At 44.8% G+C, this 26,449-nt stretch overlaps 1 protein-coding gene across 3 annotated transcripts in view; it reads left to right on the top strand.

Annotated features, from left to right (window-relative positions):
• Nucleotides 1-857: 857 nt before the first annotated feature.
• Nucleotides 858-26,449, top strand: part of LOC149347109 (uncharacterized) — a 71,309-nt gene continuing 45,717 nt past the window's right edge. The window contains exons 1-2 of one of the 3 annotated variants that reach the window (XR_016292498.1): nt 858-16,133; nt 26,294-26,442. The gene's annotated coding sequence lies outside the window, so the exon portion shown is untranslated. Of the gene's footprint in view, nt 26,443-26,449 lie in introns of all 3 variants that reach the window. The other 2 variants (XR_016292497.1, XM_089586873.1) reach the window with 2 other exon arrangements.

Raw genomic sequence — 26,449 nt, 5'->3', positions numbered from 1 at the left:
CTTGTAAAGAGGCATTACTGGCGAATCTGCAGACCGAGATTTTGTTTAGTAGGTTTACTAGAGCTGCCACATTTGCTTGTGCTGCATTCCATCAAATCAGCGCTGTTGTCGTTTTGGTGCTCTCAATTTGCACATCGACCGCCGCGGTGGCTCAGTGGTTATGGTGCTCGGCTGCTGACCCGAAAGACGCGGGTTCGATCCTGGCCGCGGCGGTTGAATTTCTTTGGAGGAGAAATTCTAGAGGCCCGTGTACTGTGCGATGTCAGTGCACGTTAAAGAACCCCAAGTGGTCGAAATTTCCGGAGCCCTTCACTACGGCGTCTCTCAGCCTGAGTCGCTTTGGGACGTTAAACTCCATGAAACCAAACCAAACCATTTAAATGCACATCGGCTTTCGAGTGAACAAGGAAAAGGAATACGGTTGGTTTTTACATTTCCTGAAAGGAAATGAAACAGGAAATGAAACACACAAGGCAACTGCAACACTTTTGAAAACACTTTTGTCATCGATCGGAAGCACCAACCAACTCACCTCAAGGAGCATGCAGGGGTTTTCACACGAAGCGCTCCTTGGAAGTTCCCTGTGCGCAGCCATTGCGTTCACTGCCTTCGCTCATATTTTTCAGTGCACCTACCTCACCCTTCAGTTCCTTGTTTTTTTTTTTGATGAAAAACCATAGTCGGATGTGATTGAATTGTGGAGTCGGCGTTTTTGCGGGAACGGGGTGGAATTCTCTTTGGTAATGACCCTCATCAGAGGGTTAACAGTATAAAGAGAGGGTTTAACGTCCCAAAGCGACTGAGTCTATGAGGGATGCCGCAGTGAAGGGCTCCGGAAGTTTCGACCACCTGGGGTTCTTTAACGTGCACTGACATCGCACAGCACACGAGCCTCTGAGAATTATTTCCCCTTGAATCAGCTGTGTTACCTACAGCAGAATGACACATCGCACACTACACGGGAGTCTATTTCGCCTCCATCGAAATACGACCGCCACGGCCGGAATCAAAACCACGTCTCTTTCAAGGAGCAAAAGTTACCCAACAGCATGCAGCTGACCTGCGAGCGCTCCTTGGTATATTTGATCTTCAAACAGGTTGTTGACAAAAGAAAATTTCCTCTTTTTATTCAGTACGTCTTTCTGCCATACGGCACCTCTGGTAAATAAATGCTTCTTTGGCCCCACTATGCTCTATTTCAAAAACTTGTGACTCAATTTTAGACGGTTCCGTAGCTCTCTTTTCAGCAGCATTTGCAACGTTATACGTTCAGAAGTGTGCAAGAGCTGTGCTGAGAAAGTTCGTGGAATTCGGAGCAAGGAAAAACACATGACAACGCCCAGTCTGAGTGTCATGACCCATATGGCTACGCTTCTTTGGTGCATATATAGTGCCTGCGCAACTGGTTGAAAGCAGAGCTTCTGGCACGGCAAGTTGATCTCCTGTGCTGAGATAGAAACCTGTTCCATCTGCCCTACATCCACTGCAGCGTGGGCTACAGCTGCTCTCTCCTCATGGTCAAGCTAACGAAAGCCATGTACGGTGTCGAGGCGGGAATTAAGAGGCATTATTTTTTTTCAAAGAGACTTCCATCGTTTACGGTAGTACAATATGATGGTGAAATTTCATCGGGTGAAAATAGGATTAACACCATCTAGGAGAGTGGAGCATTCTCCTTCTGCATACAGTCGAAGGGGTTCAATGCTTGCATATGTCGTGCCATAAAGCAGTCATTCAACATTAAAAAAAAAATAAAAACCCAACAATTAGTTATGCCTCAGCAGGTGACTGTTGCTGACTGTTGCTGTTGGCGACTGAGGCGTGCCAGGAAGCTTGCTAGGCTGCTCTTTATTTCGGCCACACTGGCATCTCGAAACTTGCTGCATGTAAATCCTGAAAACAAATACAGCAAACTGATGTCGAGCATATAAAAAAGTCTTGTGCCAAGGCACTTGATGTGTTGTGTATAACTCTCACATTTCTGCGACAATCATGTGTGCCTTAGCCAATTCGACTCTTGAAACTTCCCTTCCTTGTCCGTTTAACTCTTGTTTGCTCCTTAAACCTATAACCAATGATATAATGAATGCAGCCACCCCTTTCAATTGTGCAATGAGAAGCTATAATATACTCCCCGCAGGGAGGCGTCTGCAGCATGCAGACGTTGGTGAGTGGCGACACCACGGGGTTAACCCGAGCATCCGCAGGGACATCCCCTCAGGGGGATGATGGTGAACAATGCGTCACCACGGACCCGAGCATCCGCGCTTAGCCGTGCGTGGCATCGCCGTGTCCGGGGAAAAGGGGATCCTGGTGGTTGAGCCGATGCCGAGCGTTTGGACCCTTAAGGCCCCTCGGCGGAGGCAACACACCACTTTGGCCCCAGCTTCCTGCAGACGGCACCTCCGGCCTGACCCAACCGGAGGAAATCGGCAGTCGCCTTTTCCTGTCCTCCCCTCTATCTTTCCCTTTCCTATTCCCTTTCTTACAACTTTCCTGTATCCTACTCTCTTCTTCGTTTTTTCCTCTTTTTCCTGGCGGCGAGGGTTAACCGTGTGTGACCAACTACCCTGTGTTGAGTCATATTAGGTTATAGTTAAGGTGTACAGCTGGCGTGGGCAGGACTTGCTTTCAAGTTCCTGTCCCGTCCCCTTGTTGGGCTCCATGGTGGGTGGCTGGCACCATGACCGAAAAACATCAATTTTTTATGGCTCCCCCCCTTTCCAAACTTGATCACTCTCGTACTTTTTTTCCAAAAAGAGACCAACATTCGCCAAATTCCATGTCGTCCACAGTGAAGTGCAAGATAAACAGGCCAGAATTCTATCCCCCTTCATCGTATCGAAAGTATCAAAAATGGCCAGCGGCGATCTATTGCTGGAACTCCGAGATAATGTTCAAACTTCCAAACTCTGTAACATAGTGTCTATTGGGGACACACCTGTCTCCATCACTGCACACCGATCCCTCAACACTGTCCGTGGCGTCATCTCAGAAAATGATTTTCTACATCTCACAGAAAAAGAAATGCTTGAAGGCCTTTCCGATCAAAACGTCATTGATGTGTACCGAATCAAAATCCGCAAGGACAACAAAGATATAGATACCAAACACCTGGTCCTGACTTTCAACACATGCACATTGCCAGAAACCATCGACGTTGGATACCTCAAAGTAAAATGTAAGACACTACATCCCGAACCCCCGAAGGTGCTTTAATTGTCAACGGTTTGGCCACGGATCACAGAGTTGCCGCGGCCGCAGGACCACCATTCTGAGGAATGCGACGCAGCTCTACGCTGCGCTAACTGTGAAGGCGACCACGCTGCGTACTCCAGGGCATGTCCGTCCTGGAAAAAGGAGAAGGAAATCATCACCATTAAGACCAAAGAAAACATCTCATTCAAAGAAGCCAGAAGGCGTTTTGCACTGACAAATACATTCTCTTTCACAGCCAAACCAAACTATGCTGACGTGGCGCGCAGGGGCGGTGCACCACGCAGCACTCCGGCATCTGCCGCGGCCACTCCCACCGCGCCAGTGGCAGTGCCATCAACACCCCAGGCAGAGACAGCCAAGGCTGCTCTGCCAACTCCAAGCCAGGGAATGCCGGCCTACGGGTCAGCATCCCGCAGGACTTCCCCCCGTCGGGGGAGGCCCGACACCAAAACATCCGCGGCTTCGCGGTCCTCCAGCACCTCTGGTGAGGTGATGGATACAACTAACACTCCGCCCGCTTTGCAGCGGCGGACCAGCTCTCACGAGCGAAGAAAAGATAGAACCCCGGTAACGGGCCCAGAACAGTAAACTTCTTCCGTTCCATTCCCACCCAAAAAACAAACATGACATTTGTGGTTCAGTGGAACTGTAGAGGAATGTTGAGGAACTACAGTGATTATAACTCATATTCTAGGGTCAGTGATGCCTCTAGCTCTCTATGTCTCCAGGAGACGAATCTTGGTCCACAACATTCAAATATCTTAAAACATTATACAACTTTTAGGCGTGATCGCGAACATGCAAATAGACTGTCGGGAAGCGTCGCAATCATCATCCAAAGCGGCGTCCCGGCTCAAGAAATCAAACTGAAAACAAAACTTGAGGCGGTTGCAGTTAGCGTCATCAGCTACAAAACCATAACAATATGTTCTGTATATCTTCCCCCACACATCACATTAACATGCCAAGATCTAGAAGGCCTGATCGATGAACTGCCGGAGCCATTTCTGGTAGTTGGCGATTTTAACGCGCACTCTCCGTTTTGGGGAAGCGAACGCTGTGACTCTAGAGGCCAAACAATCGAGATTTTATACTTTCGAATAATGTCTGTCTTTTAAATACGGGAAAAGCCACATATTGCTGTCCAAGCACAGCAAAAATGAGCTCTCTCGATTTAGCTTTCGCATCACCATTACTTTTTAACGATTTTAAATGGGATGTTTTAAATGACCCCATGGGCAGCGATCACTTACCTACCGTCATCAGGCTCTCATCGTCTACTCCAATCATCCCCACAAGGCCACGGCGCTGGAAAATTCAGCTCGCCGACTGGTCACTTTTTACAAAAAGTGCCACTCTGGAAAAGGAATTTTGTGACGACCTAAGCACAGATGAAATTAATGAGAAGTTTACTGAATGCATAATATCGGCCGCAACACTCGCTATACCACAAACAACAGGACTCGCACAAAAGAAACACAAAGTGTGGTGGACAAAAGAATGCACATTAGCAAAAAAACAACAAAACAAAGCGTGGAGCACTCTGCGTCGATATCCCACTGCAGAGAACTTACTTACCTTTAAGAAGGCAAAAGCCAGAGCGCGCTATGTGCGAAGAAATGCAGAAAAAACCTCTTGGCAGAAATATGTCTCCTCAATAAATAGTTCAATAACATCAAAGTTCGTAAATTTACTGGTGACCATACCCCTTTCACACTTCCTCTCTTAACAGCACCCGGGACACAAACATCTTTAGAAGAACAGGCCAACATATTAGGCGAGCATTTTGCTGAGATCTCAAGTTCATCCAACTACACAAACACATTTCAAAAACACAAAGCAATAGCTGAAAAACAAAAATTCCCATCCGGAGCAGGTATACATGAGGATTACAACCAGCCTCTCACACTGCAAGAATTAAATAAGGTATCTTCTGGAAAAAAGACAGCACCAGGACCGGACAATGTGCATTACGCTATGCTTGCCCATCTCCCGGAGGCTGCTGTAGAGGCACTGTTAAAATTCTTTAATAAAATCTGGATAACTGGAAATATACCTGACGAGTGGAAAAAAGCAGTCATAATACCCTTTCTCAAACCCGGAAAACCACCAACAAGTCCTAGCAGTTACAGACCAATAGCCCTCACCAGCTGCATTGCTAAATCTTTCGAAAGTGTAATAAACATTAGATTGACCTTCATACTTGAATCTCGGCAACTATTAGATACACACCAATGCGGGTTTAAAAAAGCATGCTCGACCACAGATCACCTTGTCCGTCTAGAAAACACCATCCGGGAGGCGTTCATCCACAAGCAGCACTGTATTGGGGTCTTCTTCGACTTGGAGAAGGCCTACGATACTACGTGGAAGTTCGGCATCCTCCGTGACCTAGCAGAGCTAGGTATCCGCGGCAGGATGTTGAACTGCTTGAACGACTTCCTGGCTAACCGCACATTCCGAGTCCGCCTAGGAGCAACTCTCTCCATGACTTTCACCCAAGAGAACGGCGTACCCTAGGGGTGCATTCTAAGCACGACACTCTTCATAGTAAAAATGAATTCCTTAGCTAAAGTAATACCCAAGTCCATAATGTATTTCAGTCTATGTAGACGACCTACAAATAGCATGCACGTCCTCTAGCATATCAACCTGTGAGAGACAAATACAAATCACACTAAATAAACTAGGTGCTTGGGCAGAGACATAAATGGGTTTAAATTTTCTCCTCAAAAAACAGTAGCTGTTCTTTTTTCATTGCGACGAGGCCTACAGGTCGATCCCAGTCTATACCTGAATCACACTGCGCTACCAATTAAACAAGAACACAAATTTTTAGGCCTAACTTTCGACAAGAAACTCACATTTCTACCACACATTAACAACCTTAAAAGAAAGCTTCTCAAGTCCTCAATATCTTAAAAGTTCTCTCACGGAAGCGGTGGGGGTCCGATAGAGCAAGCCTTTTACAAATATATCGCTCTCTGGTGCGCTCCAAGCTGGACTACGGGTGCATAGTATATGGTTCGGCAAGAGCATCCTACTTAAAAAGATTAGACCCCATTCATAATCTCGGTCTGCGCCTATCATCTGGAGCATACAGAACATCACCAGTAGTTAGCCTTTACGTTGAAACTAATGAAGCCGCTCTTGAGGATCGAAGAATCGCCCTTACATGCTCATATGTCTTAAAAATCCGTTCTCTTCCGAAACATCTCTGCCATCCAGTTGTCACCAAGTGCCCATCTAAAAGATTATTCATCAACACATTCTATCAGACCATTACTGCTGCGCTTTGAAGATAAATGTGAAGAGCTAACAGTACTAGATACCCTACCGAATATTGCACAAAGGAATGAATATTTACCACCATGGTACAGCCTGCCTTCAGTATGTGACCTCACAATGACACATTTAGATAAAAAGCAAACACCAAATGAGTACATATTACAGGAATTCTTTGCACTACAAGAAAAGTATGACACTTACATTGAATTTTATGCCGATGGCTCAAAAACAGAAAGTCACGTTGGAAGTGCAGTAATCCAGGGAAAAAACAAACAGATAATGCGTCTACCAGAATTCGCATCGGTTTTTACTGCTGAGTGTTATGCCATCTTTGTAGCTGTGGAAAAAATAGTAAGAGAGAATATCAAAAATAGCATCATTTACACCGATTCCCTGAGTATGCTCAAAGCACTGCACTCCAGAAATGCTGCTGAACCCATAATAGGTAACATCATACATAACATTGTTAAAATCACAAAACAAAAACATAACATTAAATTCTGCTGGGTTCCTAGCCATGTTGGAATCGTAGGTAATGAAAAAGCAGATGTATGCGCTGCACAAGCCCGGAATGGCCAAATAAAACAAGTGAGCATACCGCACAGGGATTGCTTAAAGTTTATCAACAGTAAACTCAGAAATAAGTGGCAGGCCGCATGGCAAGATCACGTAAACAACAAATTACATTCTGTGAAACCAATTTTAGAGGAATGGCAATCATGTAGGCATCAAGAACGTTTTACCGAAGTTATTTTATGTCGGCTCCGCATTGGACACACCCACCTCACGCACAACTTTCTGCTAGCCAAACAAAACAAACCTCTCTGTGAAATGTGTGGTGCTGAACTCACAGTGAACCACATTTTAATTTCATGCATAAAACTAGAAGAACTAAGAAAGAAATATTTCACAACATTTTACAGGGAAAGCATCCCATTACACCCCATGCTACTCTTAGGTGATCGAGCACTGGTTGACATTTCATGTATTTTTAGGTTTCTCAAGGAAGCCAACGTTTTAAACAAACTCTAAGTATTTTTAAAAAGCTTCACCATTAACAAAAACTCTAACCTTGTGTTTGGCGCAGCATAGCCTCAGTTGCTTTTGCGCCATAAAAATCAATATATCTAACTAACTATATATTATCAATGAACTTCCAGAACCGTATCTAACAGTTGTGGACTTCAACGCTCACTCCCCTTTTTGGGGAAGCGAGCGCTGTGACTCTAAGGGTCAAGTAATCGAAGATTTTATCATCACAAACAATGTATGTCTTTTAAATACAGGAAAAGCCACCTACTGCTCCCCTACCTCGGGGAAAATGTCCCTTTTAGACTTGTCATTTAGCTCACCTTCTGTTTTTAATGATTTTAAATGGGATATCATTGACAACCCATACGGCAGTGACCACCTCCCTATACTAATCACTTTAGCATCCCCACCGGAAATAATCCCCACAAGGCCACGGCGCTGGAAGCTTCACCTCGCCGACTGGTCACTTTTTAAAGAGAAAAGGCAAATTTAGAAAATATACTTTTAGATAATCTCTCCACTCCTCCTGCGTTTTGAAGAGATGTGCCAAAACCTCGGCCTACAAGATGCATTACCCGACATTGCTCGAAGACAAGACCCACTGCCTCCATGGTACAATTTTCCTAAAATCTGTGATTTTACCCTTACTCAATTTCATAAAAAACAAACTCCACGACAACATATACTACAAGAATTTCTTGCACTCGAGCAAAAATACAGTAAGTTCACAGATTTTTATACAGATGGCTCAAAAACAGATTTTTACGTAGGAAGTGCAGTGGTGCGAGGTAATTCGGAGAAAACAGTAAGACTTCCAAATTGCGCATCCATCTTCACTGCAGAATGTTACGCAGTCTGGCTGGCCATCGACAAAATATTAAAGGAGCACCTCACAAACAGTATAATCTACACAGATTCCTTAAGTGTGCTTACAGCTCTCCACGCTAGAAACGCTACCACTCCTATTCTTGGTGACATTATACACAGCATAGTAACAGCCGCAGCTAAAAGACAAAATAGAGTCATATCGGAATAAAAGGGAACGAGAAAGCAGACTTGTGCGCTGCTCAAGCTCGTAGGATGGAAACGAAAAAAGTAAACATACCTTTTAACGATTGCATAAAATTAGTACAACGGAAATTAAGGAAGAAATGGCAGTCGGCTTGGAACAGTGAAGTCAATAATAAACTACACTTAGTAAAGCCGGTTTTAGGGGAATGGAGGTCGTGTGACCACCAGGAACGCTTCAAGGAAGGGATTCTCTGCCGTCTCCGAATAGGCCACACTCACCTTACACATAACTTCCTGCTAACAAAACAAAACAAACCTGTTTGCGAAGAATGCGAAGATGAACTTACCGTTAACCACATTTTATTCTCTTGTGCGAAACTGGAAAAACTAAGAAAAAAATACTTCACCGAATTTTATAACGAATGCATTCCTTTTCACCCAGCACTGCTTTTAGATGATAAGGCCATTGTTAACATACCTTCTCTTTTTAGCTTTTTAAAAGAAGCAGGCGTGCTTGAAAAACTGTAAATTTCGATCCGCTATTTCACTTTATTAGGTGATACACCTCAGCTACTTTCTCATTCATGAGAAGAAGGCTGAGGTTTTTATTTGTCTGGTTGGGAGCCTCGGGATCCTTGCCCAGGCAAGGATAGGCGCTGAGACTACCTGACCTTCTTAATACTTTTAACATTAGCCATGTCTAAATTTCGTTTCTTCCCTTATTACTAGGTAATACAGTATTATTAGGCCATCTACACCAGCGATGATTTTTGACATTTTTGAAAATTCTACAGAAAACTCATTATATACCCTGAGCTTGGCGCATGATGGCCTTAGCTGCCTATGTGCCATAAAACACAACACACAAACAGAAGCTATATATACAAGGGCAAATATAAATGTTACTTCAGGCAGCCTTAGCAGATATGTGTCACAATAGTGGGTGCAGTTACATTTCTGTATGCGTACATGACATCTGCAAAATAAAGGCATACAGCACCAGTTTTGCTTCAACATGCATGACATTCCTCATTCTTTCCTATTCTTGTCTCTTTTTTTACATACCATTTGGTGAGGTCTACTATATGCTTTTTGTCAGGTGTGTGCAAATAGAAAATCCTGCAGAGGCAAATGGTGTATTTTCGAAATTATTTGAACGGATCGAAGGAGTTACGAACTTTAAAACACTTTTTGAATAGTTGGCATAATGTTCGAATAAGGCTCTCGCCATGGTATATTTCTTCAACAACTATTCAAAAAATGGCTCTCACTGATGCTGCATGCCAGCCTGTGGTGATCAGTATCGGTGGAATGAAGGATCTAGTGCCACAACACGGTCCATTTATGTGGCAGCATTCGTAATGCTCATGCCTGGCCTCTAAAACTGTACAACGCGGCAATGATTAGGCAAGTTTAGCAGCCTCAGAGGCCATGGTTCATTTATATGCTTTCACCTCTCTCATACCCTTAGGCGTGGCTCTAGTTTATTCTTTATCGTTATCAAAAGGAAAATAACTGTTGTGTATGCATAACTTGATGTTCAGATTTAACAATGAATTCACGTTGCGGCCCATATTAGTGGAGATCAGTGTTGTGTATTTTAACAGCTATAGCTTTAATTCCACAAGTTCGCATAGTACAGCAGCACCGCTTTGGCACATAAGTGTTTAACACTATTCTTCCATTTGTGCGATTATTCGCAAAAGCAGAAAATACTGGCACAAATATTCGATTCATATTCGACTCTGTAGGGCAGCTACAGTACTCATATTCAATTTTAAAAAAGTACTGTCTGTAAACCTCTATCTCCTTCGCATTCTTGTTTTGTTTGAAAAAAAGCTTAGTGAATTCAACCTACGATAATGAATATTTTAGCTCTCGGCAACAGTTCTAAATTTGACATGAGCAGTTTAGATTTGTGAACAGTATTTTAGATGTCTGCCTACGTAAATATGCCCCGCCGCGGTGGCTCAGTGGTTACGGTGCTCGGCTGCTGGCCCGAAAGGCGCGGGTTCGATCCCGGCCGCGGCGGCTGAATTTCTTGAAGGTGAAATTCTAGAGGCCCGTGTGCTGTGCGATGTCAGTGCATGTTAAAGAACCCCAGGTGGTCAAAATTTCCGTAGCCCTTCACTACGGCGTCCCTCATAGCCTCAGTCGCTTTGGGACGTTAAACCCCAATAAACCAATCAACCAACCTACATAAATATATCTGTAAAGGGCTTAATAACTGCCCAGACCTTTGCCTGGTCCAATGGCTTGCATCTGGTCTGCGTACGACTGCTTCGCCGTCCAAACAGGGAGCAGCCTTGCAGCTCCTCGGGGGAAATTAAATGGCGGAATAGTGTCCGAGCGAACTTTCCAGGCCCACTTTTAGAATGCTCGAGGAGCTCCAAGACTGACTTCTCAATTAATGTGCCACCCCCAATATCAACCTCCAAAGACATAATGCATGTTTCACATTTGTAACAAAAGCTCTCGCAAGACAGCGAAGAGAAGGAAGTTTTATAGAAGGCCTTGTCACAGTGACCATACAGAAACTGCTACCTAATGAAACATGCTCCTGCTTTGTGTTTGTGCTATGACAGACAGTATAATAATTTATTTACAATAGTGCTAGTCTCAATATGACACCGTAAGAGGTGGCAATCAGTACATTACAAAGTCCAAAACTATAGACAAATTACAAGATCAACAGAATAGGTGGTTCGTCATTACATTCACCTTTCTTTCTCAGAACACGAAAAGCTTCAGCTGTGTTGCACCGATGTGCTCTATTAGTCTCTGGTATAAGCAGTGTCTGCTAGGTCTGATACAAGTCATAGAGCAGTGCACGGGCCACATTCTGTGGCCTGAGCCTGAGACTCAAAGCCCGAGCCCAGCCCAGGCCAACAGCTTCAAGCCTGGGCCTAGCCCAAGCTTTCCAAGCTCTCAGTGAGGGCTGGCCTGGCTTGGGCACATTTTCACAGCAGCCAAAAAGGTAACTTCACCAAGTACAAGTAGCCAGCCTCCTTCTACACATGTAAAAACAAAACTGGCCAGAAAAGTAGCCTCCTTCTACACATGTAAAAACAAAACTGGCCAGCAAAGACTCTCAAATTACAGTACCACTTGAAACAAACCAGTTTGGTGTATGCACAAGAAGGAAGAGAAGGTCTGCTAACCCACTCAGCTTTTGAGACAGTGATCTTGTCTGAACGCTTTTGCTCGTTATACACAGCGAATACGCGTATGTGTCCTAGCTAATGAAGGCACGCCGGTTTGCAAAAATCTCAACGCGAACGAAAGGACATGGCGTCAGGTTTAACAAGGTTCGTTCATGTAGATAATGTGCAGGGTTACAAGTCGGCAGTCTTTAAAAGAAGCTCAGCATAGCAACCATGATCTAAAATATATATATAAAAGAAGTAAACAAGCTGCAGTCACGTGTCCTTCTTTCGTCCTTGATAGCTGTACTGCGGTTTTTTATATCGTCCTTTTTTTTCTAGGAAGGGGGGGGGGCAGAAAAAGAAACAAATAAAGTGAATCCTACGTGATAGTATTATTTCAAGTCGTACTTCTGCAAGATTCATGCCTCCGGTACTGACAACGCATACACTAGGCCTTGAAACCGCAAAAAGAAAATAAGAAGCAAGAAAGAGCGGAGAGAGATATCGCCTCGTTGCATGCGTCCGACACCCAATCCGCATTCTTGTGGATGCACACGCCTCTTCGAAAGACAAAACCGCATCACGTGCGGTTTTCTCTTTGGCGGTGGCGCCACTTATGACGCCCTGCAACAACCCCTCATTACAGAACAGCAGCTCGGGCTTGTTGGTTATTCATCTTAAAGTAACAGCGCCAAAAAACACAGACGGGACACACACAACAAGAACACACAGCGAGCTCTCGTTGTGTGTTGTTCTATGTGTCCCGTCTGTGATTTTGCACTGTTACTTGAAAACCATTCACTGTGTACTTCAAGCAGCCGTTGGCTGTTCATCTGAATACCGCAAGCACCGCGAAAATCTATACCTCCTTAGTTTCTGACCAATCACGGTGCGACGCCTTGATATCTGGGCTCTGCGGGGAGTTCCGACTGTACATGCGTCAGGCAGTATTTTCAGTTTTTAAAGTACCGAGAGCACACAGCCTACTGCACGACTTGGTCACCCTCGCCCTTGAATTTATACGTGTATGCACTTTATATGTAATCATACTTTTTATCTTGAGGTTAATCAGACCCCGCATTCAAATGTGTGAAGTGTAGCAGGTAGTGTTCAGGGGGATTATTTCCCTTCGGGGCTGTTCAGACAAGATCACTGTCTGAAAGGAGGTGCAACCACTACGGATATTATATTTTAGAGGCAAAAAAATACTGCACCGTTGAAATGTTACGGTAGGATTACCATATAGTGAAGGATTTTCACGAAAGCTTAAAAGAAAATCGCCGACCGTACTTTTAGTTTTTATGTGAATTAAAGTAGGCAATTTCGAGCAAATTTTGAAGGAATTGCGCATTATTGAATGAAAACGGTATTTATTCCTTGCAGCTTAGTTCTGAAGATTGCATGCCCGGCTATGCAGTACTAGCGTAGTGGTGGAATGGGCGGAAGATGCCAAACTTTCATGTTGAAGAGGAAAATCCCGCGGGTCCACCCCACGGTACACAACAGAACCGCCAAAATACCACATTCACCAGCAAATCCCAATGTAGAGCAAATTCATCCATCTTACCTACCGTAACACCTGTAGGAATCGAGGGCTTCGAGTGCATTAACCCGTGTGCCTCGTACAAGCCCTCATCCTAAGTCACCTCTTTTACTCCCACCCATTCATTCACCCCCTCGACACAAGTACTAGACACCCTCATCCGCAGAACTTGCAAAGCCACCAAAGCCTACCCGTGGCAGCTCCTCTGCCCGGCTTCTTGCGCTAGGCCTCTACAACACTCTGCCGGAACGCATACAAGCCAATATGATCGCCTCTCACACACGCCTGCTGGCAGTTATCCACAGCCATGTTGATATCTGCTACGAGTCTCCTTCTCTTTTCCCTAAGCCTGCCTTGCCACCAATAGCCCTAATGTGATCACGCATTCTATTCGCCATCTGCAAGCCCAGCGGCGGCGTAGGCGGCAGGAGTCGTCTGCTTTTGCTGTACGACCTTGTTTGGCTGGCTGTTTTTGTAGTTAAAGGGATACATGTACCATCATTATAATCAATGGTTGAAAACTGAAAAGGAGTCGCTGGGTACTTTTCACAGTCATGCACCACGTTTCACTAAATACCTGAGCAGAAAAGTTGAAAACACCCCCCCTGATGGCAGTTTGGAATGGCCGTGCTTGTGCTTCCATATTCATTTCATTAAGGCTTAGCTTTTCGCAAGAACCACAAATGGCTGTGGCTTAGCTCTGCTATGCCAGGATATATAGTGTAAGCGGCTAAACTGCCAAGCAACAACCTCGGGGTCTGATGAATTGAGGGTTTCCAGTCTTCTCCGCCGACTGGCAGCGGCTCGACTCTAACCTCCACGAAGAGCGCACTGCATCAACCGCATGGCATGTTCCACGCATTAATAGGCACGGTGCGCGCAGCGCGGCAGTCGTAAAGACAGCGGCGAGCGCATGCGGCTCCGGCGCTTCTGCCGAGACTGTGACGTCATGCCTCTGGAATGCGTTGACCGGCCGAGCTTCGGAGAGGAGTGCACGCACCGGCGGCGATGGCGATGCAGTTGCGTCTCTAGTGACGTCACACGGCTGCCGCACCTGCGCAGTATGATGGCGCGTGAGGGCACGAGAAGCTCCTTACAAACCCGCATAGTGTAGCTTACACTACAAAGAAAGGCCTGTGAGAATTACGCCTAGCGTGGGCTGTAACGGGGTGGCGACACTAACAAAGGAAGGTATGCTTAGAGCACTGGAGGCTTCACAGGAGCAGTTCAATTATCTTACTGTAGCGGAAAATGGCGACAAACCGATATAACCACCGAGCCACCACGGCGGGTGAACTGTAAATTGTTCCTCTATTTAGACCAGCTAAGATTTCCAACCCGGCGCTCCTTTATCAAAGAAATGGCAGCCTTGTTCTTCTTTCCTAATTATCAAAATGAACATGCAGATATGCTTACACTGCTGCACTAAGCAGAGATTGGAGTGCGTTGTTAAAGAGTAGCTGATATATTTTACTGGGTGCGCCTCTTTTTTCCCATTTTTATTCTAGCAGCTAATATGTCCTGCCGGAATAGCGCTTAACAAATAACTAGAAGCAGTGATGCATTTACAATTTGGAAGGCTCACCTTGACTTGTATTAAGTGCTAAGTAGAAAACTGTTTTCACTACATTGTGTTTTGCATCATTTTTGTTATGTTCACTACAAACAACTGGGGCATTCTTGTCCTTTTGCTGGCACGGCGTAGTCATTGAAATCGCAAAAGAAGTTAGCAAGGACCGTGGCGACACGACGAATAGATAGATGAGTAGGAGCCACGAATGTTGGAAGGTGGGTCGTGTCACAGCTGAAGCTCTTTCATTTTTCATCTTTAATTTGAAAACTTAGGAGCCTGGACTAAAAGCTTAAACAGCGGGTACAATGCGTACCCTAATACTATTATTGTATTAGGGTAAAGTGTACGGTTACTCGGTACTGATTCACAAGACAAAAAGCAGCACTAGCAAAAGGGCAAGAAAATACTAGGCACATAACTTAAGGTTGGATTTGCTACCTCCAGCAGTTTAGGCAGTCGACTATATTCAAAAGTAAAAAAATAACCGCAATCAGGTGAATAATGTACACCGACCGACACTCTTATTTGTGTTTCTACATTTTATTATATCGATGCGGTGTGTGAATAGAATGTGCGAAAAAAAGGCCGAAAGGAGAGGGGGGGGGCTGATAGCACTCAGAAAATTTCGTGGTGGGGTGTTCGAACACGGACCCTCCCCATGGCTGCACCCCTGTGCATCAGCAACGCCATACTTGCCGATCAGCACCGACCACCGAGTTGCCGACACAGTGCCTGGTCGATGTCACGCGTTGCCGTTCATAGTATGTCACAGTGCTGTGCTGTGATGTCACTACAGGTCTAGTATGTCAAAAACTGTGTTTAGATCGTGAGAAAAGAGCATTGAAGGACTCTTGGTAGCGGAATTAAAATATATTTTCCGTCTTCCGTGTGGACCATCAAGAATTCGCTGTGGCAAAACGTGCGCCCGCACTGCTTGACCCATGTGCTAGCCATCCTGGCACGGCAAACGCGCCGCAGTGGGCGCATTCGTATATATATGGCTTCGGGCCCATGTAGCGAGATACGCACATGTGTACACATGCACTTATTCTCACTTCTTTCGCCGCTCTGTAGGTTAAAATGCTCAAGGAAATAATACATCCTGGTATACGTTTTCAGTCGCTGTCCATCGGACTCTTTTACATTAGGTACAGCTAGTGCCGAAGAGGTGCCTGCCTCGCTGGTCGGCTTGTACTGGACGAGGCCCTGCTCGGTCATCGTAGGCATCGAGCGCATGGCCGGGATGTTTGGCTGGTACTGGCTGCCATCGACGATTGAGTCCATGTCCTCATCCGGTAACCAATGGAGCGGTAACCATCTGGTAACCGCTCGTATTTGTTACCTGGCCTTTCCTAAGAGGTGTACCTGTCTAAAAATATGCTTTGGCGTCCTCCAAGCAGGAAGGCGCATCGTAGTGATTCCTAACAAGGCCGCGCTGAAGGCTAATTGCGTTAACAAAATGCCTAAGTTTCAAAGATGTGGTCTAAAATGGTCGGATGCCGCCGAAGCCATCTTTTTGTGTATTGATTCAGCCTTGTTGTCTGAAGCCACCGTGAGGAGCAAATTAAGTTGGTGTTGTCGGTGCTCGTTACAGTTGAAGCAAGTGGAAACAAGATTTTGCAACCCATCAAAGTTAAACAAGGCAGCTGGACTTGCATTTGCCACAATCCATTCATGGCACTCATTTACTGCCAAAATGATGATGAAAACCTCACAAAAAACTGCAGACTACTTTAAGTTCCCGTAAATTGCAGTTTGCAGCGAAGGAAACTCTTCTGGCGACACAGGTGTTTCAGTGAAGCCAGCAAAAGAAAGGACCTCTATAGGCAAAGTTAGCGCGTGCGTTCAGCAAGAACACCCATGTGTCCGCTGGCTTCCCGATTCTGTGCATGCGGGGGCGGAAGCATGGGCTCCAGCTGTCCGATGCCTGGTGGTTGTGGCTTAGCAGGGATGGAGATTGTGTCCCCCAAACCGGCATTTCCCAGCCATTCCACTGGCGCACCAGGTCTTTGATGACTGGAAGGAATCATTAAGTAACTTGGCCTCCTACGCCGAGCCACATATGATCTGCAGCTACAGACTGCAGTGGTCTTCACCGCGGCACATTACAGCTCCTCTGCAGAGGTATTCTGCCCATTTGTCCGATCGCTTCATAAGTGGAGAACTAATTAAGGGACGTTATCACTCTTCCGAGACAAGGTCTTCACCACCGCTCTGCAAAACGAGGAAGAGAGGAGACAGCGTGAAAAACTGAATAAAAGTGCTGAAATTTGCGGCTTCAAACTGGTGAGAAAAATCGAATTCATAGTTGAATATGGTACGTGATTATACAAGTGCCCGCAGCGTAAATTGCACTTTGCTACCGGCCACTAATCACTGCTGAAAATAGTATCAGTTGCTTCATGCCCGTGCACGAGAGTGAAACTTTAGTTACCACTTTTAGCGGCATTTGGTTATATATTGATAGGACATGAACTATTTGAACATCATCAGCTGCTAAGCATGAGGTAGAAAAGTACGTTGGACTACCCTATAAGGCAACAACTTGTTGTTGTGTGTGTGTGTAACATTCTCTCTCCATGGAGAAAACATGAACTAAACACAGCACAGAATGCGGTTTTATTGACGGACAACACGTCTCACAGCAGTTACGCAAAAGCAGTTATTTGGCCATATCTAATGCAGAGCTATGTACAAAGCGACAAATCACAATTACACTACAATCAACAAAGAGCAAGCAAGAACATGACCTTCGTAAGGTGTTGCTGTAGATTTATATACATAAGCACATGAGTTTTCAAGAAAAATTTATTCATTTTAGTACAAAGCGACAAATCACAATTACACTACAATCAACAAAGAGCAAGCAAGAACATGACTTCTGAATTAACTTGAAAAACTATAGGTGTAGTGCAAAACTAGGCCTAATTCTTAGCACGTAATTTCGGTGCCTACCACGTCCCTAACTCGCGCCGCAAGATCCGCCAGCAGTCGTAGGGTATTGTGTGCAAGGACGGCCATCACCGCTTTCCTGGCAAACTCTCCCTGACCACAACGGTGACGCTCATGAAAAAGTCCCAAGTCCTCCAGGTCGGCGAGCCGGCTGTTGATCGCCTCCTTAGCTTCTTTTCCTCATGCTTAGAGCGGCTGATGATGCGGGCCTCGAATGCAAGCAGTGTACTCGGGAGGAGACCATTCTCATTATCACAGCTGGGTCTAGGCATATGTTGAAGTTTTTCTTTTTATACTCCTGAACGCGAAGAATCTCCTCCTCACATGTAAGCACTGAAGCAGCAAGCAGCAAGCCACTTAAATGCAAGGTTGACACATATGTCGCAAAATAAACTCACCCTAATTAATGATTTGCTGCCCAAATTTTTGGGACCACAAAAAGAATGGCCACTATGAGGGTAGGAAGGCACTGCAGACTAGTGGTGAGTGGTTAGGAAGTCCGTTCCTTCATCACCATTGAAATGTTCTCCACTGTGATGCATTGAGTCTCCCACCGAAGTTTGCAGATTTCTCGGTGGTGTCTGGGGGACCTGACAAGATCAAGCTCAGGTGCAAGGTTTCTCAGTGCCGCCAGGAAGACAATCTGTAAGCTTGAAGGGCTAATATGGTGGTCATTATGCAAAAATGCACTGTTTAACTACTGGAACAAATTTTGCCTAATTTAAGATGCGTGCGCTGGAAGGCAGAAATGATTTGATGAGAGACAAGCGCTGCCAGAAAATAGAGTGTTTGTTTAAACGCTCTCTAATACGCCATAATTTTTGCCATTTCTTTCAGAAATGCTACAATACATGCGGTACCAGCAGGAACGTAAAAAATCTTCCAGCCCTTTTTCACATAACTCATGCCACCAGGATCGTGACAACAAAAAAAAAATATTTTTGGCATTCGCAGCTAGTGGTTCTTTGAGGAACAGCCGTGGTGGGAGTACAGTTTCATTATTTTATCTTCCTAGGGCTACGCACAAAAAGGTGACTTCTTTTGCTTACAAGGCCAATTATGGTGTGCTTGCACACATTGCTATCGTATGATTTGAGGATCTCCCGAGTAAGCTTATAGGCATTGTTTTCAAGGCTTGTGCACTGCTTGTGTAATTCGGGGGGTACATGTGCGTTACTACTTGTGTCCTCTTTTTTTTTTGCATTCTTTATAATACGAAGCTAGATTGCTGCTAGGGCAACCAAATAGCGCTGATGCATTCATTGTTTTGTTCGATTGTTGAGGCATCTTGTACCGAGTGCTTTTTTAATTGAAAGATTAACTAAAAGTAATCAACTGTTTTTTACTCTTCATGTTTCCCCGCAGGGAGGCGTCTGCAGCATGCAGACGTTGGTGAGTGGCGACACCACGGGGTTAACCCGAGCATCCGCAGGGACATCCCCGCAGGGGGATGAGGGTGAACAATGCGTTACCACGGACCCGAGCAACCGCGCTTAGCCGTGCGTGGCATCGCCGTGTCCGGGGAAAAGGGGATCCTGGTGGTTGAGTCGATGCCGAGCGTCTGGACCTTTAAGGCCCCTCGGCGGAGGCAACACACCACTTTGGCCCCAGCTTCCTGTAGACGGCACCTCCGGCCTGACCCGACCGGGGGAAATCGGCAGTCGCCTTTTCCTGTTCTCCTCTCCATCTTTCACTTTCCTATCTCCTTTCTTACAACTCTCCTGTATCCTCCTCCCTTCTTGGTTTTTTCCTCTTTTTCCTGGCGGCGAGGGTTAACCGTGTGTGACCAACTACCCTGTGTTGAGTCATATTAGGTTATAGTTAAGGTGTACAGCTGGCGTGGGCAGGACTTTCTTTCAAGTTCCTGTCGCGTCCCCTTGTTGGACTCCATGGTGGGTGGCTGGCACCATGACCGAAAAACATCAATTTTTTATGGCTCCCCCCCTTTCAAAACCTGATCGCTCTCTTAAAAGAGTGCGGAACGAGGCAGCAGACTTTTTTTCGAAAAAGAAACCTACATTCACAAAGTTTCATGTGATACATAGCAACAGTGACGAAAAGCAAGCTCGAATAATATCCCCATTCCTTGTAACCAAATGTTTAACAGATACCTTAGGGCCTGGCTACAAGGTATCCAAAATGTCCAGTGGCGACCTACTCCTCGAACTCCGTGAGAGCATCCAATGCTCAAAACTCTCAAACATCGATTCCATAGGGGACATCTCGGTCTCCGTAACTCCCCACCGATCCCTCAACACAGTCAAAGGCGTAATCTCAGAGGCTGACTTCATCCATCTAACAGAAACCGAAATGCTTGAAGGACTTTCCGATCAAAATGTAATTGAAGTGCACAGAATCAAAATCCGCAAAGACAACAAAGAAATAGACACCAAACATATGGTCCTCACGTTTAACACCAGCAGTTTGCCCGAAATGATCGATGTTGGATACCTGAAAATCACCGTAAGGCATTACATACCCAATCCCCGTCGCTGTTTCAATTGCCAGAAGTTTGGCCATGGCTCACAGAGCTGCCGCGGCCGCAAAACCTGCGCGAAATGCGCATCAAAGGACCACCAGTCTCAGGAATGCGACGCAGCTCTACGCTGCGCGAATTGTGAAGGAGATCACGCTGCATACTCCAGGGCGTGTCCGTCCTGGAAAAAGGAAAAAGAAATCATCACCATTAAGACTAAAGAAAACATTTCATTCAAAGAAGCGAGGAGGCGTTTTGCGCTTACCAATTCATTCTCCTTCACAGCAAAACCAAACTTCGCTGATGTGGTGCGCGGGGGCGTAGCACCACACAGCGCTCCGGCACCTGCCGCGGCCACTTCCACCGCGCCTGTGGCAGTGCCATCCACGCCCCAGGCCGAGACAGCGAAAGCTGCTCTGCCAACTACAAGCCAGGGAGTGCCGGCCCACAGGTCAGCATCCCACAGGACTTCCCCCCGTCGGGGGAGGCCTGACACCCACACACCCGCGGCTTCTTCGCGGTCGTCCAGCACCTCTTCCGAGGTGATGGACCAAACTCCCAGCCCGTCTGCTTTACAGCGGCGGAACAGCTCTCTTGAGCGAAAAAAAGGCAGGGCTACCATAACGGCCCCAGAACATAAGTAAACCTCTCGTTGCTCTTACCCCAAAACATAAAACATGGCTTTTCTAGTTCAGTGGAACTGTAGAGGAATATTGAGAAATTACGATGACATAAAAAACATTTTAGGGTCAATGTGACCCGTCGCCTTATTACTCCAGGAAACCAATCTAGGTCCACAACATATGAACATCCTGAAGCATTATAAAACTTTTAGACGCGATCGTGAGCAGGCAAATAGACTCTCTGGAGGCGTCGCGATTATCGTACAAAGCGGCGTTCCTGCTCGAGAAATAAAACTCAAAACAAAACTTGAAGCCGTTGCGGTCAGTGTCGTCAGCCATAAAACAATTTCTCTTTGTTCTGTATATATTCCTCCACATTCTACATTAACAGTCCACGATTTACAAGAACTTATCAATGAACTTCCAGAACCGTATCTAGTAGTTGGGGACTTTAACGCTCACTCCATTTTTTGGGGAAGCGAGCACTGTGACTCTAGGGGTCAAATAATCGAAGATTTTATCCTCACAAACAATGTATGTCTTTTAAATACAGGAAAAGCCACCTACTGCTCCCCTGCCTCGGGGAAAATGACCTTTTTAGATTTGTCTTTTAGCTCACCTTCTGATAATCCCCACAAGGCCACGGCGCTGGAAGCTTCACCTCGCCGACTGGTCACTTTTTAGAGCAAAGGCAAATTTAGAAAATATACTTTTAGATAATCTCTCCATCGACCAGATAAATGAAAAGTTCACTAATTGTATCATAACTGCCGCACTCACAGCTATTCCACAGTCGTCAGGAGTGGTGCAACAGTCATAAAACATGGTGGACAAAAGAGTGCAAGGAAGCAAAAAAACTACAAAACAGAGCTTGGGGTAAATTTCGCCGGTACCCGACACATGAAAATCTCGTTAATTTTAAGAAGGCAAGAGCCAAAGCTCGGTACGTCCGTCGGGGTGCCGAGAAAGCATCATGGCAGAGTTATGTTTCATCCATTAACAGTCAGATGACATCTAAAAAAATGTGGGAGCAGGTTCGCAAATTAAACGGTAGCTTTTCACCATTCACAATTCCGCTTTTAACAACACCTGGCACACAAACAAGCATACAGGAACAGGCAGACATATTGGGGGAACATTTCACTGCAGTTTCAAGTTCATCACTCTACACGCAGTCCTTTTTAAAATACAAAAATACAGCTGAAAAACAGCGGCTGCCAACAACTGGAGGTGCAAATGAAAAATACAATAGTCTAATTACCCGCCAAGAAATCAACAGAGTACTGTCTGCCGGAAAAAAAAACTGCTCCAGGACCCGACCATATACATTATGAAATGCTTGCACATCTTTCTGAGCCTGCCATAGCAGCACTTTTAAGATTCTTCAACACAGTTTGGATGTCAGGGAAAATACCTGTAGCCTGGAAGAAAGCTGTTATTGTACCGTTTCTCAAACCTGGTAAACCCGCAACTTCTCCTAGCAGTTATAGACCCATAGCCTTAACCAGTTGCCTCGCCAAATCCTTCGAAAGTGTCCTAAATATAAGACTAACCTTTGTTCTTCAATCCTGTGAACTGCTTGATATCCATCAGTGTGGATTTAAAAAAGGATGCTCCACTACAGATCACTTAGTCTGCCTTGAAAATACTGTCAGAGAAGATTTTATACACAAACAACACTGTCTTAGCGTCTTTTTTGATTTAGAAAAAGCATATGATACAACCTGGAGGTTCGGCATTCTCCAGGACTTAGCTGAGCTCGGCATCCGTGGCAGAATGCTCAACTCCATTAAAGACTTTTTGTCTAACCGCTCATTTAATGTCCGCCTAGGCTCGACCCTTTCGAGGGATTTTATTCAGGAAAATGGAGTTCCTCAAGGGTGCATTTTAAGCACAACTCTCTTCGTTGTAAAAATGAATTCTATTAGAAAAATAATCCCAAGGTCCATTATGTATTCAATGTATGTTGATGATCTGCAGATAGCATGTACATCTTCCAATATATCCACATGCGAACGACAAGTACAACTTACAATCAACAAAATGGCAACATGGGCAGACAAGAATGGTTTCCAGTTCTCAACACAGAAAACAGTGGCCTTACTTTTTTCACTCAAACGAGGCTTGCACACAAATCCAACATTACACCTCAACCAAACCGAGCTGCCTTTCAAAAACGAACACAAATTTCTAGGCATCACCTTCGACAAAAAACTAACTTTCCTGCCTCACATAAACGCACTGAAAAAGAAGGCGTCGCTAGCACTGAACATACTGAAAGTCCTATCACGCAAACACTGGGGTTCTGATCGGGTATGTCTTCTACACATTTATCGCTCTGTAGTACGTTCCATTCTAGATTATGGTTGCATAGTGTATGGATCAGCAAGGCCATCGTACTTGAAGCGACTGGATCCTGTGCACAATTCTGGATTGCGCCTTTCAACTGGTGCATACAGGACGTCACCAATAAAAAGCCTGTACGTAGAAACCAATGAACCACCACTTGCAGACAGAAGAACAACGCTCACATGCTCATACATTTTAAAGATCCGTTCCCAGCCTAAACACATCTGTTACCCACTCGTTACAAAGTGCCCATCCCGAACACTATTTACCAACAGACCCCTCGCAATCAGGCCACTTCTTCTCCGCTTTGAAAAGAAATGCCAAGAACTAGACATAATAAACGTATTACATAATATTGCCCGCAAACCTGATCCACTCCCGCCTTGGTACTGCCTACCATCTGTGTGCGACTTCACATTAACACAATTTCAGAATGAACAGATATTACAGGAATATTTAGCACTCAACGAAAAATACGGAGAATACGAAGCATTTTATACCGATGGATCAAAATCGGCGCACTACGTGGGAAGTGCTGTAGTTCAGAATAATTGGGAAAAAATAGTACGGCTACCTGAGTGTACATCCATTTTCACCGCCGAGTGTTACGCAGTCTTGGTGGCTGTAGAAAAAATAATAAATGAGAACATTCAGAACAGTATCATTTACACTGATTCTTTGAGCATACTAACCTCACTTCACCATAGCAATGCAGTGACACCACTAATCGGGGATATCATACATAACATAACAAGCGCCACAATACAGGGACAAGACATAAAATTTTGCTGGGTTCCCAGCCACATTGGAATCGCTGGCAATGAGAAAGCAGATGAATGTGCAGGAAAAGCTCGAAACAAAGAAATAAAGAAAGTGTACATTCCCTACAAAGATGGTATGAAGTTGGTACAGTGGAAATTAAGAAATAAATGGCAGTCGCAATGGAATACCGAAAGAAATAATAAGCTACATTTAGTAAAACCCATTCTAGACGAATGGAAATCATGCTCACACCAAAAACGATTCATCGAAGTTATTTTATGCCGTCTCCGTATAGGACACACACATCTCACACACAACTTCCTGCTAACAAAGAAAGACAAACCTGTTTGCGAGCAATGCGGACATGAACTTACCGTAAACCACATACTACTATCATGCACAAAACTTGAATCATTAAGAAAAAAATATTTTGCTACATTTTACAAAGAACATATCCCATTTCATCCAGCGTTGATTTTAGCTGAATGGTCTTCTTCAAAACCTGTAATTTTCTGACCCTGTGCTTCTCTACTTAGAACGATACACCTCAGCCACTTTCTCAGTCCTGAGAGGGAGGCCGAGGTTTTTTATCTGAGTAGTTGGGGGCCTCGAGATCCTTGGCAAGCCAAGGATGTCCACGGAGGTCAACCAACTCTTAAAAGCTTCTACAAGCAGCCATTTCTAAAAAGTTTGTATTTAATCAGCCAGGTAATAAAAATAAATTTTAGGCCCTTTACACCACCGTTTTTATCAACTTTGTTTTCACACTCTGCTCAAGCATATTTTTTCCATACCTTGTTCTTGGCGCATGATAGCCTTAGCTGCTTATGCGCCAATAAACCCAACACAACACAACACAAAAGAATGTGCTGCAAAAGCTCGGAACAAAGAAATAAAGAAAGTGTACATTCCTTACAAAGATGGTATCAGGTTGGTGCAGTGCAAATTAAGGAATAAATGGCAGTCGCAATGGAACATCGAAAGAAATAATAAGCTACATTTAGTAAAACCCATCCTAGGCGCATGGAAATCATGCTCACACCAAAAACGATTCATCGAAGTTATTTTATGCCGTCTCCGTATTGGACACACTCATCTCACACACAACTTCCTGCTAACAAAGAAAGACAAACCTGTTTGCGAGCAATGCGGACATGAACTTAAACATATTCCATTTCATCCAGCGTTGATTTTAGCTGAACATGCACCCGCTTGATGTTTTTAGCTTTTTAAAGGAAGCCGGTGTTCTTCAAAACCTGTAATGTTCTTACCCTGTGCTTCTCTAATTAAAACAATACACCTCAGCCCTTTCTCAGTCCTGAGAAGGAGGCTGAGGTTTTTATCTGAGTAGTTGGTGGCCTCGAGATCCTTGGCAAGCCAAGGATGTCCACAGAGGTTAACCAACTTTTAAAAGCTTCTGCAAACAGCCATTTCTAAAAAGTTTGTATTTAATCAGCCAGGTAATAAAAATAACTTTTAGGCCCTTTACACCACCGTTTTTATACACTTTGTCTTCAAACTTTGCTCGAGCTAATTTTACTAAACCTTGTTCTTGGCGCATGATAGCCTTAGCCGCTTATGCGCCATTAAACACAACACAACACACACATACTCTTCATGTTAGGGGCCAAGAATATATTAAGAAATTGAAGGCCGTCAACATAACAGCTGAGTCCAGTTTTTACATTTTCTTTATCGGCGATATATATAACATCAAAACTACAGGTTTTAGCTCGTAAAGTTGGCTTCCCGCAATGCACATTTTTAAAATGGCATCGCTTGTATTTCTGATCCAGCAATTACAGTAGCCGTTTCTCCATTTTATACCCCAGAAAGAAATAACCGGATTTCCGCCACAATACTACGATGCCCAGACACCAATTTAAAAATGTGTTTTGAGGAAACCAACATTACGAGATAAAAAAAGGCTTAATTTGATGTTAAATATTTCCAAATGCATTGCCGATAAAAAAAAACTGAACTTCGGCTTTTATGTCGATGGCCTTAAATCAAAAGTAAAAAGCTGATTTGTTAATTTTGGTCAATTATTATTTTAATCACTGAGCTATCTCAAGTACATAATGTTCGTGTACAGTCCACCTGGGGTGGTATTCTCCCGGTGTCGCCTTTTGCGACATGTCGCCTTTTGCGACATGTCGCATTAGGGCGGGGCCTAAAAAAGTGCGTACAGTTCTACCACAATCCTACTAAACATCGTTCAAAGGCGCCATGGCTTCACGGGTAAGTACATCTCAAATTACGCGGCAGCAAGAAGAAATTTTACTAAATTTTCTAGAGACCAACCCCCAAATTTTACAGTTGCAGAAAGGAATCGGTTGTGGCGCAAGCTGGCCAAGCTGTTAAATGCAGAAGGCCCGCCTGAGGTCCGTGAAGGAGTGGCGCTTGTGGTATACAAAATATGCTAGCCGCGCGAGGCGGGATGCTGGCTGGTTTTCCAGCGAAATGGGGTGAGTA

The sequence above is a fragment of the Amblyomma mixtum genome, chromosome 4 (genome assembly GCF_055824585.1).
Source record: "Amblyomma mixtum isolate Tamu chromosome 4, ASM5582458v1, whole genome shotgun sequence".
Lineage (NCBI taxonomy): Eukaryota > Metazoa > Arthropoda > Arachnida > Ixodida > Ixodidae > Amblyomma > Amblyomma mixtum.
This window is presented reverse-complemented; position numbering and strand designations above follow the sequence as displayed.